Below are 13,051 nucleotides of genomic sequence, written 5' to 3' on the forward strand. Positions count from 1 at the left end.
GACAAAATGGGGTGTAAACTCAATATTAGGAGGGTGTTCCTAATGTTTTGTACACTCAATGTATATCAGACACTTGGTGTCATTAAACTATAGTTTTAATTAATGATCTTGTCTCCATACAAATGTCATGATGATGTGACTCACAGAGCAATTCATACACATTTGCACTGACAATATGCCATTACACTGTCCGCTGACTGACTTGTGACATGATGTAGGAATTAAGGTACAATTTAATTTAGATGGAAAGGGAGAGGGTCTGTCAAATGGACATGTTGAACTTTGAATCTGTGTTCAACAGTGGAAGCCAGTGTCTCCACAGAAACACAGATGAGGGGCTTGTAGCTTTGGTCACTTTCAGTATTATTAATGATTTGGTTGTCGGTGCAGCACCAAGCAGCTGCAATCAGGAGCACTGCTCTCTCACACTCTTGCTCAATAATTAGAAACAGGGTGGATGGAGAGAAGAGGATGCATTTAACCTTCATGCCTCCTTGTTTTCTTAGTGAATTTCCACCTCTTCCAATTGTCCTGCTCGGTTACTGTCAGCATCCTGTTTTTGGTGCAAACTACTGTAATCCAGATGCTCATGTATCAACACTAATATATATATATATACACATACACACAAAATCGAGCACACAGCCATGCAATCTCCATTGCCAAACATTGGCAGTAGAATGGCCTTACTGAAGAGCTCAGTGACTTTCAACGTGGCAACGTCATAGGATGCCACTTTTCCAACAAGTCAGTTCGTAAAATTTCTGCCCTGCTGGAGCTGCCCCGGTCAACTGTAAGTGCTGTTTTTGTGAAGTGAAAACGTCTAGGTAGGCCACACAATCTCACAGAACGTGACTGCCGACTGCTGAAGCACATAGCGTGTAAAAATCGCCTGTCCTTGGTTGAAACACTCACTACCGAGTTCCAAACTGCCGCACACAAGCCTAAGATCACCATGCGCAATGGTGTAAAGCTGGCCACCATTGGACTCAGAATCAGTGGAAATGCGTTTTCTGGCAGTCCAACAGACAAATCTGGGTTTGGCGGATGCCAGGAAAACGCCACCTACCTCAATGCATAGTGCCAACTGTAAAGTCTGGTGGAGGAGGAATAATGGTCTGGGGCTGTTTTTCATGGTTCTGACTAGGCCCCTTAGTTCCAGTGAAGGGAAATCTTGACGCTACAGCACACAATGACATTCTATGCGATTATGTGATTCCAACTTTGTGGCAATACTTTGGGGAAGGCCCTTTCCTCATGACAATGGCCCCTTACACAAAGCGAGGCCCATACATAAATGGTTTGTTGAGATCTGTGTGGAAGAACTTGACTGGCCTGCATAGAGCCCTGACCTCAACCCCATCGAACACCTTTGGGATGAATTGGAACACCGACTGTAAGACAGGCCTAATCGCCCAACATCAGTGTCCGACCTCACTAATGCTCTAGTGGCAGAATGGAAGCAAGTATCCGCAGCAATGTTCCCACATCTAGTGGAAAGCCTTCTCAGAAGAATGGAGGCTGTTAGAGCAACAAAGGGGGAACCAACTCCATATTAATATTCGAATGAGATGTTTAACGAGCAGTTGTCCACATACCTTTGGTCATGTAGTGTATTTGTTGCCCTTTTCTGTTGTCACTTGTGTTTCAAATGACCAGTGCAGTAAATGTTGTAACTGCAATGGTTTTTATTTAATTGGAAAAGTATGGTGATATAAACGTAGGCTCTGATTGTGACATTTCAGTGCTCCTTCTCTTGGCATTTAATGCACAGACACCTTGGAATTCTGCAGGCAAGCTATTTTTACTTTTTGTAAATTGTTCTCTGCTTAGGAAGGTAGAATGAGAAATATTTCACAGGTAGGGATTTGGGGACTTATTTCTCAAAAAGGTGCTTTTCCATGCTTATCAACAAAATAGACAGAATCCTGAAATGGTGAGTGTAGGATTAGGAGTTGTGAGGACATGCTTTGCTCTGCATCCATAGCTCATTTTGCATTCCAACCAGGATACTTGGTTTTTCAACTGCCATACTAGAGGGATCCCAAATTCCTGTCAGAAAAGCACAGGAAGCTGTGACCTCCTTTGAAAAGGCTATGAATCAACCTGTTATCTTCAGCACTTCACCAAGAGAAACTCTAATTTGTACATATCAGAGTCCAGTCATGACTGGGTAAATGAACTGTGCAGGGGATTATTCACACCACAATGATAGTCAGCCCACAGTTTGAATCTGGGAATCAAATTGGTATGGCTTTTGTTTGGTGCGTTACACCATTTCTGTAATGCACCAACACCAAATTAAAAATGGTTACTTTTGTAGAGTGAGAGTGAGTAAGAAATACAGTGTGAGAGAGAGAGATCTATTGAATTATATTCCTTCAGCACTGCAAGAGCAGACTTAGGTAATGAAGCAGGCACAGCCATTAGCATGCCCTGTGCGTGTCTATTCAAATGATCTCTTGGCCTTGCAACTGCAACTCAAAACAACCAGCCCTTCAAGTCCACTGATTAAATGCAGCGCATCCCAACACTGGGGTGATTTCCCTCTTATTACCAGTGAAAGCTCAGGCAACCCAAGACAAGTTCCTGGTCTAAAATTCAGTCTTGGGTTGCCCATTCAAAGTGTACAATACATCCTATTAGTAGCATTTGTTCATAAATTATTTTCAATTAAATGGGAAATATTGGAAGGCCATTGCAAATTAAATGTGCTCACTGCAGTTTTCAGGGCAGGAAGGGGAAGTGATTCCCTATATTCATGTTTATAGTTCCGAGCAAACTGGTAAAAATATCACTGTGGAACTAAAACCTTCATTGTTCACTTTTGCAAGAAACTTACAGTTGAAGTCGGAAGTTTACATACACTTCGGTTGGAGTCATTAAAACTCATTTCTCAACCACTCCACAAATTTCTTGTTAAACTATAGTTTTGGCAAGTCGGTTAGGACATTTACTTTGTGCATGACACAAGTAATTTTTCCAACAATTGTTTACAGACAGATTATTTCACTCACAATTCACTATCACAATTCCAGTGGGTCAGAAGTTTACATACACTAAGTTGACTGTGCCTTTAAACAGCTTGGAAAATTGATGTCATGGCTTTAGAAGCTTCTTTTAGGCTAATTGACATAATTTGAGTCAATTGGAGGTGTACCTGTGGATGTATTTCAAGGCCGACCTTCAAACTCAGTGCCTCTTTGCTTGACATCATGGGAAAATCTAAAGAAATCAGCCTCAGAAATCAAGACCTCAGAAGAAAAACTGTAGACCTCCACAAGACTGGTTCATCCGTGGGAGCAATTTCCAAACGCCTGAAGTGTCACGTCCTGATCATAGAAAGCCTGTATTTTCTATGGTAAAGTACGTCAGGGCGTGACTAGGGGTTTTAGTCCAGTTTATTATTTCCAATTAGAGGCAGCTGGTAATCGTTGTCTCTAAAGAGACGCATTCTGTCTCCTAGAGATGAACGTACTTTGGTGCGAAAAGCGCAAATCAATCCCAGAACAACAGCAAAGGACCTTGTGAAGATGGAGGATACAGGTACCAAAGTATCTATATCCATAGTAAAACGAGTCCTATATTGACCTAACCTGAAAGGCCGCTGAGCAAGGAAGAAGCCACTGCTCCAAAACCGGCATAAAAAAGCCAGACTACAGTTTGCAACTGCACATGTCATGACTTCCGTGGAAGTCGGTCCCTCTCCTTGTTCAGGCGGTGTTCGGTGGTCAACGTTACCGGTCTTCTAGCCATCGCCTCTCCACCTTTCATTTTCCATTTGTTTTGTCTCATTTTCCCACACACCTGGTTCACATTTCCTCATCAGACTAAATGTATATTACCCTCTGTTTCCCCCATGTCTGAGTGTGGAATTGTTCTTTGTGTAGGGTGTTACGCTACAGGCTGGCTTGCACTAGGTTTGTTTTGCTTAATCCGGTTCATGTTACCGTGGTTGTGCTTTGTGCTGCCTCGCCTGTGCCTTTGGGCCAGGGTGTATATTAAAGTTATCCTGTTATCACCCATCTCTGCTCTCCTGCACCTGACTTCCCAGCAACATGGGGACAAAGATCATACTTTTTGGAGAAATGTCCTCTGGTCTGATGAAAACACATAGAACTGTGCTTTGCTGCATGAGGGACTGGTGCACTTCACAAAAAGATGGCATCATGAGGCGGGAAAATTACGTGGATATATTGAAGCAAAATCTCAAGACATCAGTCAGGAAGTTAAAGCTTGGTCGCAAATGGGTCTTCCAAATGGACAATGACCCCAAGCATACTTCCAAAGTTGTGTCAAAATGGCTTAAGGACAACAAAGTCAAGGTATTGGAGTGGCCATCACAAAGCCCTGACCTCAATCCTATAGAAAATTTGTGGGCAGAACCAAAAAAGCGTGTGCGAGCAAGGAGGCCTACAAACGTGACCAGCTCTGTCAGGAGGAATGTGCCAAAATTCACCCAACGTATTGTGGGAAGCTTGTGGAAGGCTACCCGAAACGTTTGACCCAAGTTAAACAATTTAAAGTCAATGCTACCAAATACTAATTGAGTGTATGTAAACTTCTGACCCACTGGGAATGTGATGAAAGAAATAAAAGCTGAAATAAATCAGTCTACTATTATTCTGACATTTCACATTCTTCAAATAAAGTGGTGATCCTAACTGACCTAAGACAGGGAATTTTTACTAGGATTAAATGTCAGGAATTGTGAAAAACTGAGTTTAAATGTGTTTGGCTAAGGTGTATGTAAACTTCCGACTTCAACTGTATGCTTAGCTTTGTCCATTTCGTCCTGCACATTAGATTCAGCTGTTTGAATCCAATGGTCATTTGTTCACTGGACAGCTCTTTAACTTCAAATGCATATACTGCAGTTAAATGTTTTAGATAATAGAATGTGCTCTTAGGATTATAATGTGATTAACTTTTTAGATCAGTTATTGAAGGCTTATGAATATGAATGTTTAGGGCAGATCATTGTGCTGCTGGGGATGGAGCAGTTACATTAGTGAAGACCTAGATGGATTTATTGGTATTGCATTGTGGCATTAATCCCCTAGTCCCATTATGCAGCTCAGCGAGTGTGAGAGAGAGATTTCATTAATACAAAGGATTTACTCTATAAGTTGATAAGAGATGGACTCCTGTTCGTTCTGCTGTGGCTTGGCAGAGCTTGCCAGAGTATAGCACACTGTAGACAACATTGTGTTTGTAAAGATCACTATTTCCCCCACACACAGACGTGATGATGGACACGTTGTCCAATCATCATCATGTGTCTCCTGGGAGCTTGGAGACCACATCGGAGTCCGTCGCACCACTCCCTGGTTTCACATACATTAGCTGTGACGTTATAATCCTGATAATAGTTGCCCTCTGACGATTTGAGAGATGCGTAGTCGTGGCAGGGGGAATTAGAGAACAGTGGGGAATGCCACTGATGGTTGAATGGATCACCAGGGGAGAGTGAATGCTACTCGGTTCTTATTTGCCTGTCTTACAATAGCTCTAAATTAAATAAACAATCACCATTAGAGCACAATTTCATGCTCATGGGAAGAAATGTAACCAATGAGCTCCATTTGCAGGTATAAATGAGGACAGGATATAGCCAATCAATAGCCATGTCCACAACTGACCAAATTGAATTATTCAGTGTAAATACAGTGCCGTCAGAAAAAGTGTTCACACTCCTAGACTTTTTCCATCTGAATTTAAAGTGGATTGAATTGGCCTACACACAATATCCCATGATGTCGAAGTGGAATGATGTTTTTCAAAATGTTTACTAATTAATTTAAAATGAAAAGCTGAAATGTCTTGAGTCAACAAGTATTCAACCCCTTTGCTATGGCAAGCTTAAATAAGTTCAGCAGTAGAAATGTGCTTAACAAGTCACATAAGTTGCATGGACTAACTCTGTGAGCAATAATTGTGTCTAAAAGTATTTTTAATACAACACATTACTGAGAACCACTCTCCATGTCTTCAAGCATAGTGCTAGCTTCATCATGTTATGGGTATGCTTGTAATTGTTAAGGACTGAGGAGTTTTTCTGGATAAAAAAGAAACGGAATGGAGCGAAGATATTTTTGGTTCCTACCAGTGTCTTTGTGAGACGCAGAGTAGGTGAACGGGTGATCTCCGCATGTGTGATTCCCACCGTGAAACATGGAGGATGAGGTGTGATGGTGTGGGGGTGCTTTGCTGTTGACAGTGTCCGTGATTTATTTAGAATGCAAGGCACACTTAACCAGCATGGCTACCACAGCATTCTGCAGCGATAAGCGCAAACCAGATGGGATGGCGTAATGGGACTATCATTGAGTTTCCAACAGGACAATGACCCAACACACCTCCAGGCTGTGTAAGGGCTATTTGACCAAGAAGGAGAGTGATGGAGTGCTGCATCAGATGACCTGGCCTCCACAATCACCCAACCTCAACCCAATGAGATGGTTTGGAATGATTTGGACCGCAGAGTGAAGGAAAAGCAGCCAACAAGTTCTCAGCATGTGTGGGAACTCCTTCAAGACTGTTGGAAAAGCATTCCAGGTGAAGCTGGTTGAGAGAATGCCAAGATTGTGCAAAGCTGTCAAGGCAAAGGGTGGCTAATTTGAAGAATCTAAAAGATAAAATGTATTTTGATTTGTTTAACACTTTTTTGGTGACTACATGATTCCATAAGTGTTCTCTCATAGTTTTGATGTCTTTATTATTATTCGACAATGTAGAAAATAGTCAAATAAAGAAAAACCCTTGAATGAGTAGGTGTGTCCAAACTTTTGACTGGTACTGTATTTTGTGTAAAGATGGCTAATAATTACTATTACACATAACCCCCAAACTCCTAGTCTATCAGTTAGCTAAGTGAATGTTTTTGAGCTGTAGAATCTGTAATGACCTCTCATTGTGCAGGTCAGGTCATTTAAATCCAGGTTAGGAATGCTTTTAAAGTTAATGCCTGTGGCATTTCTAAATGTCTAGTTAAATAAGGCTCAGGGGCTGCTAGCCCCAGAGAGCCCCATAGAGGGAGACAGCAGGACCCCGGGTGGGCAGGCAGAGGCCAGGGGCCCAAGAGGTGGAAAGAAGGATAACCTTTTAAAATAAAATGAGATTAGGTCATTCATCCTTGTCTCAGTGTTTTCACTGTTTCCTCCAGAGAGAAACCGTATAGCCACGCTGGTACAATCTGAGAGCTTCACATACAGCCAGGGCAATCGAAAAGCATTCCATTGTCCATCCTTGTGTCTCCTGGAAATGTCACCCACGAGTGCTGGAATAATAGCACAGTTGGCTAAATATAGTACTTCCGTCCAATGGAATTCATATTTAATGTGAGGGATATGACTGTTATAACTGATATGAGTTATTAGACTACAGAAATTCATTTTCACAGGCACAATTACACAAGTTCACTGTTTGTTAGTTTCACTTAGAAAGACATGAGCTTTGGGGTACATTTTGGAGATTTAATGGCTGGTCCAATGCATTACATTGGAATTGTCTGTTATAGAGGCTTTATAAAGGCTTAATAAGTAGTAAAGGAACAACCATTAATTAATCTTGGTAATTATTTATCTCATTAAGAATTAGCTAATTAATTACAGAGAAGCACCTGAGTGTTTGACCCTTGAACTGTCTGCTCTTATGATATAATAAATACAGCTAGTCTAATATTTATTTTTGGGTGATCTTTTTTTGCTGATTATTTTTTGTCAGTTGATAATTGCTTCAGGGTTGTTGAGACTAAGGCTGTAGGATCAGTCCAACTATTGTTTAATTATGATTTATATAGATTTTCATAGAAGCTTTTACAATTTTAATGAATCACTTTGTTGTTTCTAATTAATGCATTTTTATCTTTTAAAATTATAACTGGTTTGGTGTGTATTCATTTTGTGAGGGCTGCGAGACATTTAGCAAGTTTATTTGCCATTAAGTAGTATGCTTTACTTGAGTTGAACCTATAGTCGTTGGCTCTCAAACATAAAATATCAGAAATTCTATTTTCTTCTTTACCTGGTAAAGATTTTTTATGGGCTTTTTCTAAGATAATGATTTATTTGTATTTTTAATACATTTTAATTTAGATTTAACATTAGCAGAGTATGAGATTATCAGTCCCCCAATGTACGCCTTAAAAGCATCCAAAATGTTATCGGGGGTCGGCTTTGCGCTGTCCTCTGTTTATATTTGTAATAATAAAGGTTAATAATACATTTTACCTACACAAAAAGATCCTACCATGTCAAACGAACAAATGATCTGTCTGCATTTATAAAATTGTACCGAAACTTCCTTTTTCCATCACAACTGTCGTGATTTTTTTTAAATATATAGTATGACATTACTAGCATAAAAACTGTGGATAGAAATGTGGTTATTGTCATGGATTTTTGACCCTGGTAAATTGTTGAGTGCGTAATTTTAAATGTTTTATGTAGTCAATTTTAAATAACTTTTCTTACTATGAGAAAGAAAAGTAGTTGAGAATAGTAATCTCCAGGTGTCCTATAAAGTATTTGTAGAGATGACATTTTTCAGCCTCTTTGCTTCACCCTGAAGCAATTATCAACTGACAAAAAATAAAATCAGCAAAAACAGATCACCCAAAAATAAATAAATTTGCTTTTTTATTGCTACTTCTGTCAATCTTATCAGATGTATGATTTAGGTCGTCTGCTAAAGTAATACTTCCTGTCTGGATTTGATTTAATACGAATTCTATCTAAACAGCAGATTTGTCCCTGGTGGGATATACAATTAAATCAATGTGTATTTTTCCCCATGTAAGGTACAATTCAAAATGTGAAAACGTCCATCTTGGTCTGTATGCTGGGATAAAAGGGAAACGGGTGCATTTTTAATGATCCGGATGCCGACACCTCTGCTGTTACTACAGTAGGTGGCAGCCTACAGCTGAAGTCGGAAGTTTACATACACTTAGGTTCGAGTCATTAAAACTTGTTTCTCAACCACTCCACAAATTTCTTGTTAACAAACTATAGTTTGGGAAAATCAGTTAGGACATCTACTTTGTGCATGACACAAGTCATTTTTCCAACAATTGTTTACAGACAGATTATTTCACTTATAATTCACTGTATCACAATTCCAGTGGGTCAGAAGTTTACATACACAAAATTGTCTGTACCTTTAAACAACTTGGAAAATTCCAGAAAATTATGTCATGGCTTTAGAAGCTTCTGTTAGGGTAATTGACATCGTTTGAGACAATTTGAGGTGTACCTGTGGATGTATTTCAAGGCCTACCTTCGAACTCAGTGCCTCTTTGCTTGACATCATGGGAAAATCAAAATAAATCAACCAAGACCTCAGAAACAAAATTGTAGACCTCCACAAGTCTGGTTCATCCGTGGGAGCAATTTCCAAACGCCTGAAGGTACCATGTTCATCTGTATAAACAATAGCACGCAAGTATAAACACCATGGGACCGCGCAGCTGTCATACCGCTCAGGAAGGAGACGTGTCGGTCTCCTAGAGATGAACGTACTTTGGTGCGAAAAGTGCAAATCAATCCCAGAACAACAGCAAAGGATCTTGTGAAGATGCTGGAGGAATATCCACAGTAAAACGAGTCCTATATCGACCTAACCTGAAAGGCTGCTCAGCAAGGAAGAAGCCACTGCTCCAAAACCGGCATAAAAAAGCCAGACTATGGTTTGCAACTGCACATGGGGACAAAGATCATACTTTTTGGAGAAATGTCCTCTGGTCTGATGAAACAAAAATAGAACCGTTTAGCCATAATGACCATCGTTATGTTTGGAGGAAAACTGGGGAGGCTTGCAAACCGAAGAATACCCTCCCAACCGTGAAGCACGGGGGTGGCAGCATTATGTTGTGGGGGTGCTTTGCTGCAGGAGGGACTGGTGCACTTCACAAAAAAGATGGCATCATGACGAGGGAATATTATGTGGATATATTGAAGCAACATCTCAAGACATCAGTTAGGAAGTTAAAGCTTGGTTGAAAATGGGTCTTCCAAATGGACCATGACCCCAAGCATACTTCCAAAGTTGTGGCAAAACAGCTTAAGGACAACAAAGTCAAGGTATTGGAGTGGCCATCACAAAGCCCTGACCTCAATCCTATAGAACATTTGTGGACAGAACTGAAAAAGTGTGTGTGAGCAAGGATGCTTACAAACCTAACTCCGTTACACCAGCTCTGTCAGGAGGAATGGGCCAAAATTCACCCAACTTGTTGTGGAAGCTTGTGGAAGGCTACCTCAAACGTTTGACCCAAGTTAAACAATTTAAAGGCAATGCTACCAAATACTAATTGAGTGTATGTAAACTTCTCACCCACTGGGAATGTGATGAAAGAAATAAAAGCTGAAATAAATAATTCTTTCTACTATTATTCTGACATTTCACATTCTTCAAATAAAGTGGTGATCCTAACTGACCTAAGACAGGGAATTTTTACTAGGATTAAATGTCAGGAATAGTGAAAAACTGAGTTTAAATGTATTTGGCAAAGGTGTATGTAAACTTAAGACTTCAACTGTAGCTTTTTAAATTTGACATTCCTCCTTTTTTGAAATGTAACTCTTGCAGGAAACCACATCTGCTGACAGTCTCTTTAAGTGTTCATGAATCATATGCTTTTCACCCCATCATGGAGCTGTGCACATTCCATGTAATATATTTGAATTTGTTGGTCTTGTATACAACCAAAGTTAACCTTCTCTGTTCCGTCTATCATTGAAGAACCAGATAAAACATTTTGATTGTGGTGGGCATTCCATGGAATGGGAGAGTCATAGTAAGTACACAGTTATTGTATACATTTAGGGTTGCACATTTTGGGGAATATTCAGAGGTGGAAACTTTCCGTTGGAATTAACGGGAATATATGCAAATTAATATTAATACCATTTAATGTTTTTGCATTGGATATATTTACCATATCATTTGGAGATAGAAACATAAACCTTTTACCTTATCATAAGTAGACATAATTGCAAATGATTAAATCCTTACAATATAAATAAAAAAAGCAATTTAGTTACGAATTGAACTTTAATTAAATGAGTTGACTCTTCACATGGGATGATTTCACTAAACAACAAAAAGGAATATTGAATGATCCCCAATGAACCATCGCATCTCCCAAAAACGTTTTTCAACATACATCTGTAAAATGAGTCCAGAAACTAAAGCTTTGGTTGTCTTCCTCTTAAGCTTCCATGTCTTCTCCCTGGACCTCCTCATGTCCACCTTTTGAACATCAGACTCTGAGGCCTCATCTTTACTGTCACTTTCCAACCTGGTTGAGGACTGAATACAGTGTAGCTATTCCCTCCGCAAGGCAATCAAACAAGCTTAGCATCAGTATGAAGACAAAGTAGAGACGCAATTCAACGGCTCAGACACGAGACGTATGTGGAAGGGTCTACAGTCAAGCTCGGATTACAAAAAGAGAACCAGCCCCGTCTCGGACACCGACATCTTGCTCCCAGACAAACTAAACAACTCCTTTGCGCGCTTTGAGGACAATACAGTGCCACTGACACGGCCCACTACCAAAACCTGCAGGCTCTTCACCGCAGCCAATGTGAGTAAAATGTTTAAACGTGTTAACCCTCGCAAGGTTGCCGGCCCAGATGGCATCTCTAGCTGCGTCCTCAGAGCATGCACAAACCAGCTGGCTGACATATTCAATCAATCCCTATCCCAGTCAGCTGTTCCCGCTTCAAGAGGGCCACCTTTGTTCCTGTTCCCAAAAAAGCTAAGGAAACCGAGCTAAATGACTATCACTCACTTCTGTCATCATGAAGTACTTTGAGAGACTAGTCAAGGATCATATCACCTCCACCCTACCTAACACCCTAGACCCACTCAAATTTGCTTACCGCCCCAATAGGTCCACAGACGATGCAATCGCAATCACACTGCCCTAACCCATCTGGACAAGAGGAATACCTATATAAGAATGCTGTTCATCGATTACAGCTCAGCATTTAACACCATAGTACCCTCCAAACTCATCATTAAGCACGAGACTCCCCGCCCTGAGCAACTGGGTCCTGGACTTTGACGGGTCGCCCCCAGGTGGTGAAGGTAGGAAACAACATCTCCACCCCACTGATCCTCAACACTGGGGCCCCACAAGGGTGCATTCTCATCCCCCTCCTGTACTCCCTGTTCACCCACGACTGCGTGGCCATGCACGCCTCCAACTCTATCATCAAGTTTGTAGACGACACTACAGTGGTAGGCTTGATTACCAACAACGACGAGACGGCCTACAGGGAGGAGGTGAGGGCCCTTGGAGTGTGGTGTCAGGAAAATAACCTCACACTCAACGTCAACAAAACAAAAGGAGATGATCGTGGACTTCAGGAAACACCAGGGGGAGCACCCCCTTATCCACATAGACGGGACAGTAGTGGAGAAGGTGGAAAGTTTTTAAGTTCCTCAGTGTACACATCACAGACAAACTGAAATGGTCCACTCACACAGACAGCGTGGTGAAGAAGGCGCAACAGCACCTTGGCTGCACAGATGCACAATCGAGAGCATCCTGTCGGGCTGTATCAGCGCCTGGTACGGCAACTGCTCCGCCCACAACCGTAATTCTCTCCAGAGGGTAGTGAGGTCTGCACAACACATCACCGGGGGCAAACTACCTGCCCTCCAGGACACCTACACCACCCATTGTCACAGGAAGGCCAAAAGGATCATCAAGGACAACAACCACCCGAGCCACTGCCTGTTCACCCCGCTATCATCCAGAAGGCGAGGTCAGTACAGGTGCATCAAAGCTGGGACTGAGAGACTGAAAAAATGGTTATATCTCAAGGCCATCAGACTGTTAAACAGCCATCACTAACATTGTTGGCAGTAGCCAACATTCTGACTTAAATCTCTAGCCACTTTAATAATTAAAAATCTGATGTAATAATTGTATCACTAGTCACTTTAAACAATGCCACTTTATATAATGTTTACATACCCTACATTACTCATCTCATATGTATATACTGTACTCTGCCATCTACTCCATCTTGCTTAT

Source organism: Oncorhynchus tshawytscha, linkage group LG14 (assembly GCF_018296145.1).
Source record: "Oncorhynchus tshawytscha isolate Ot180627B linkage group LG14, Otsh_v2.0, whole genome shotgun sequence".
NCBI lineage: Eukaryota > Metazoa > Chordata > Actinopteri > Salmoniformes > Salmonidae > Oncorhynchus > Oncorhynchus tshawytscha.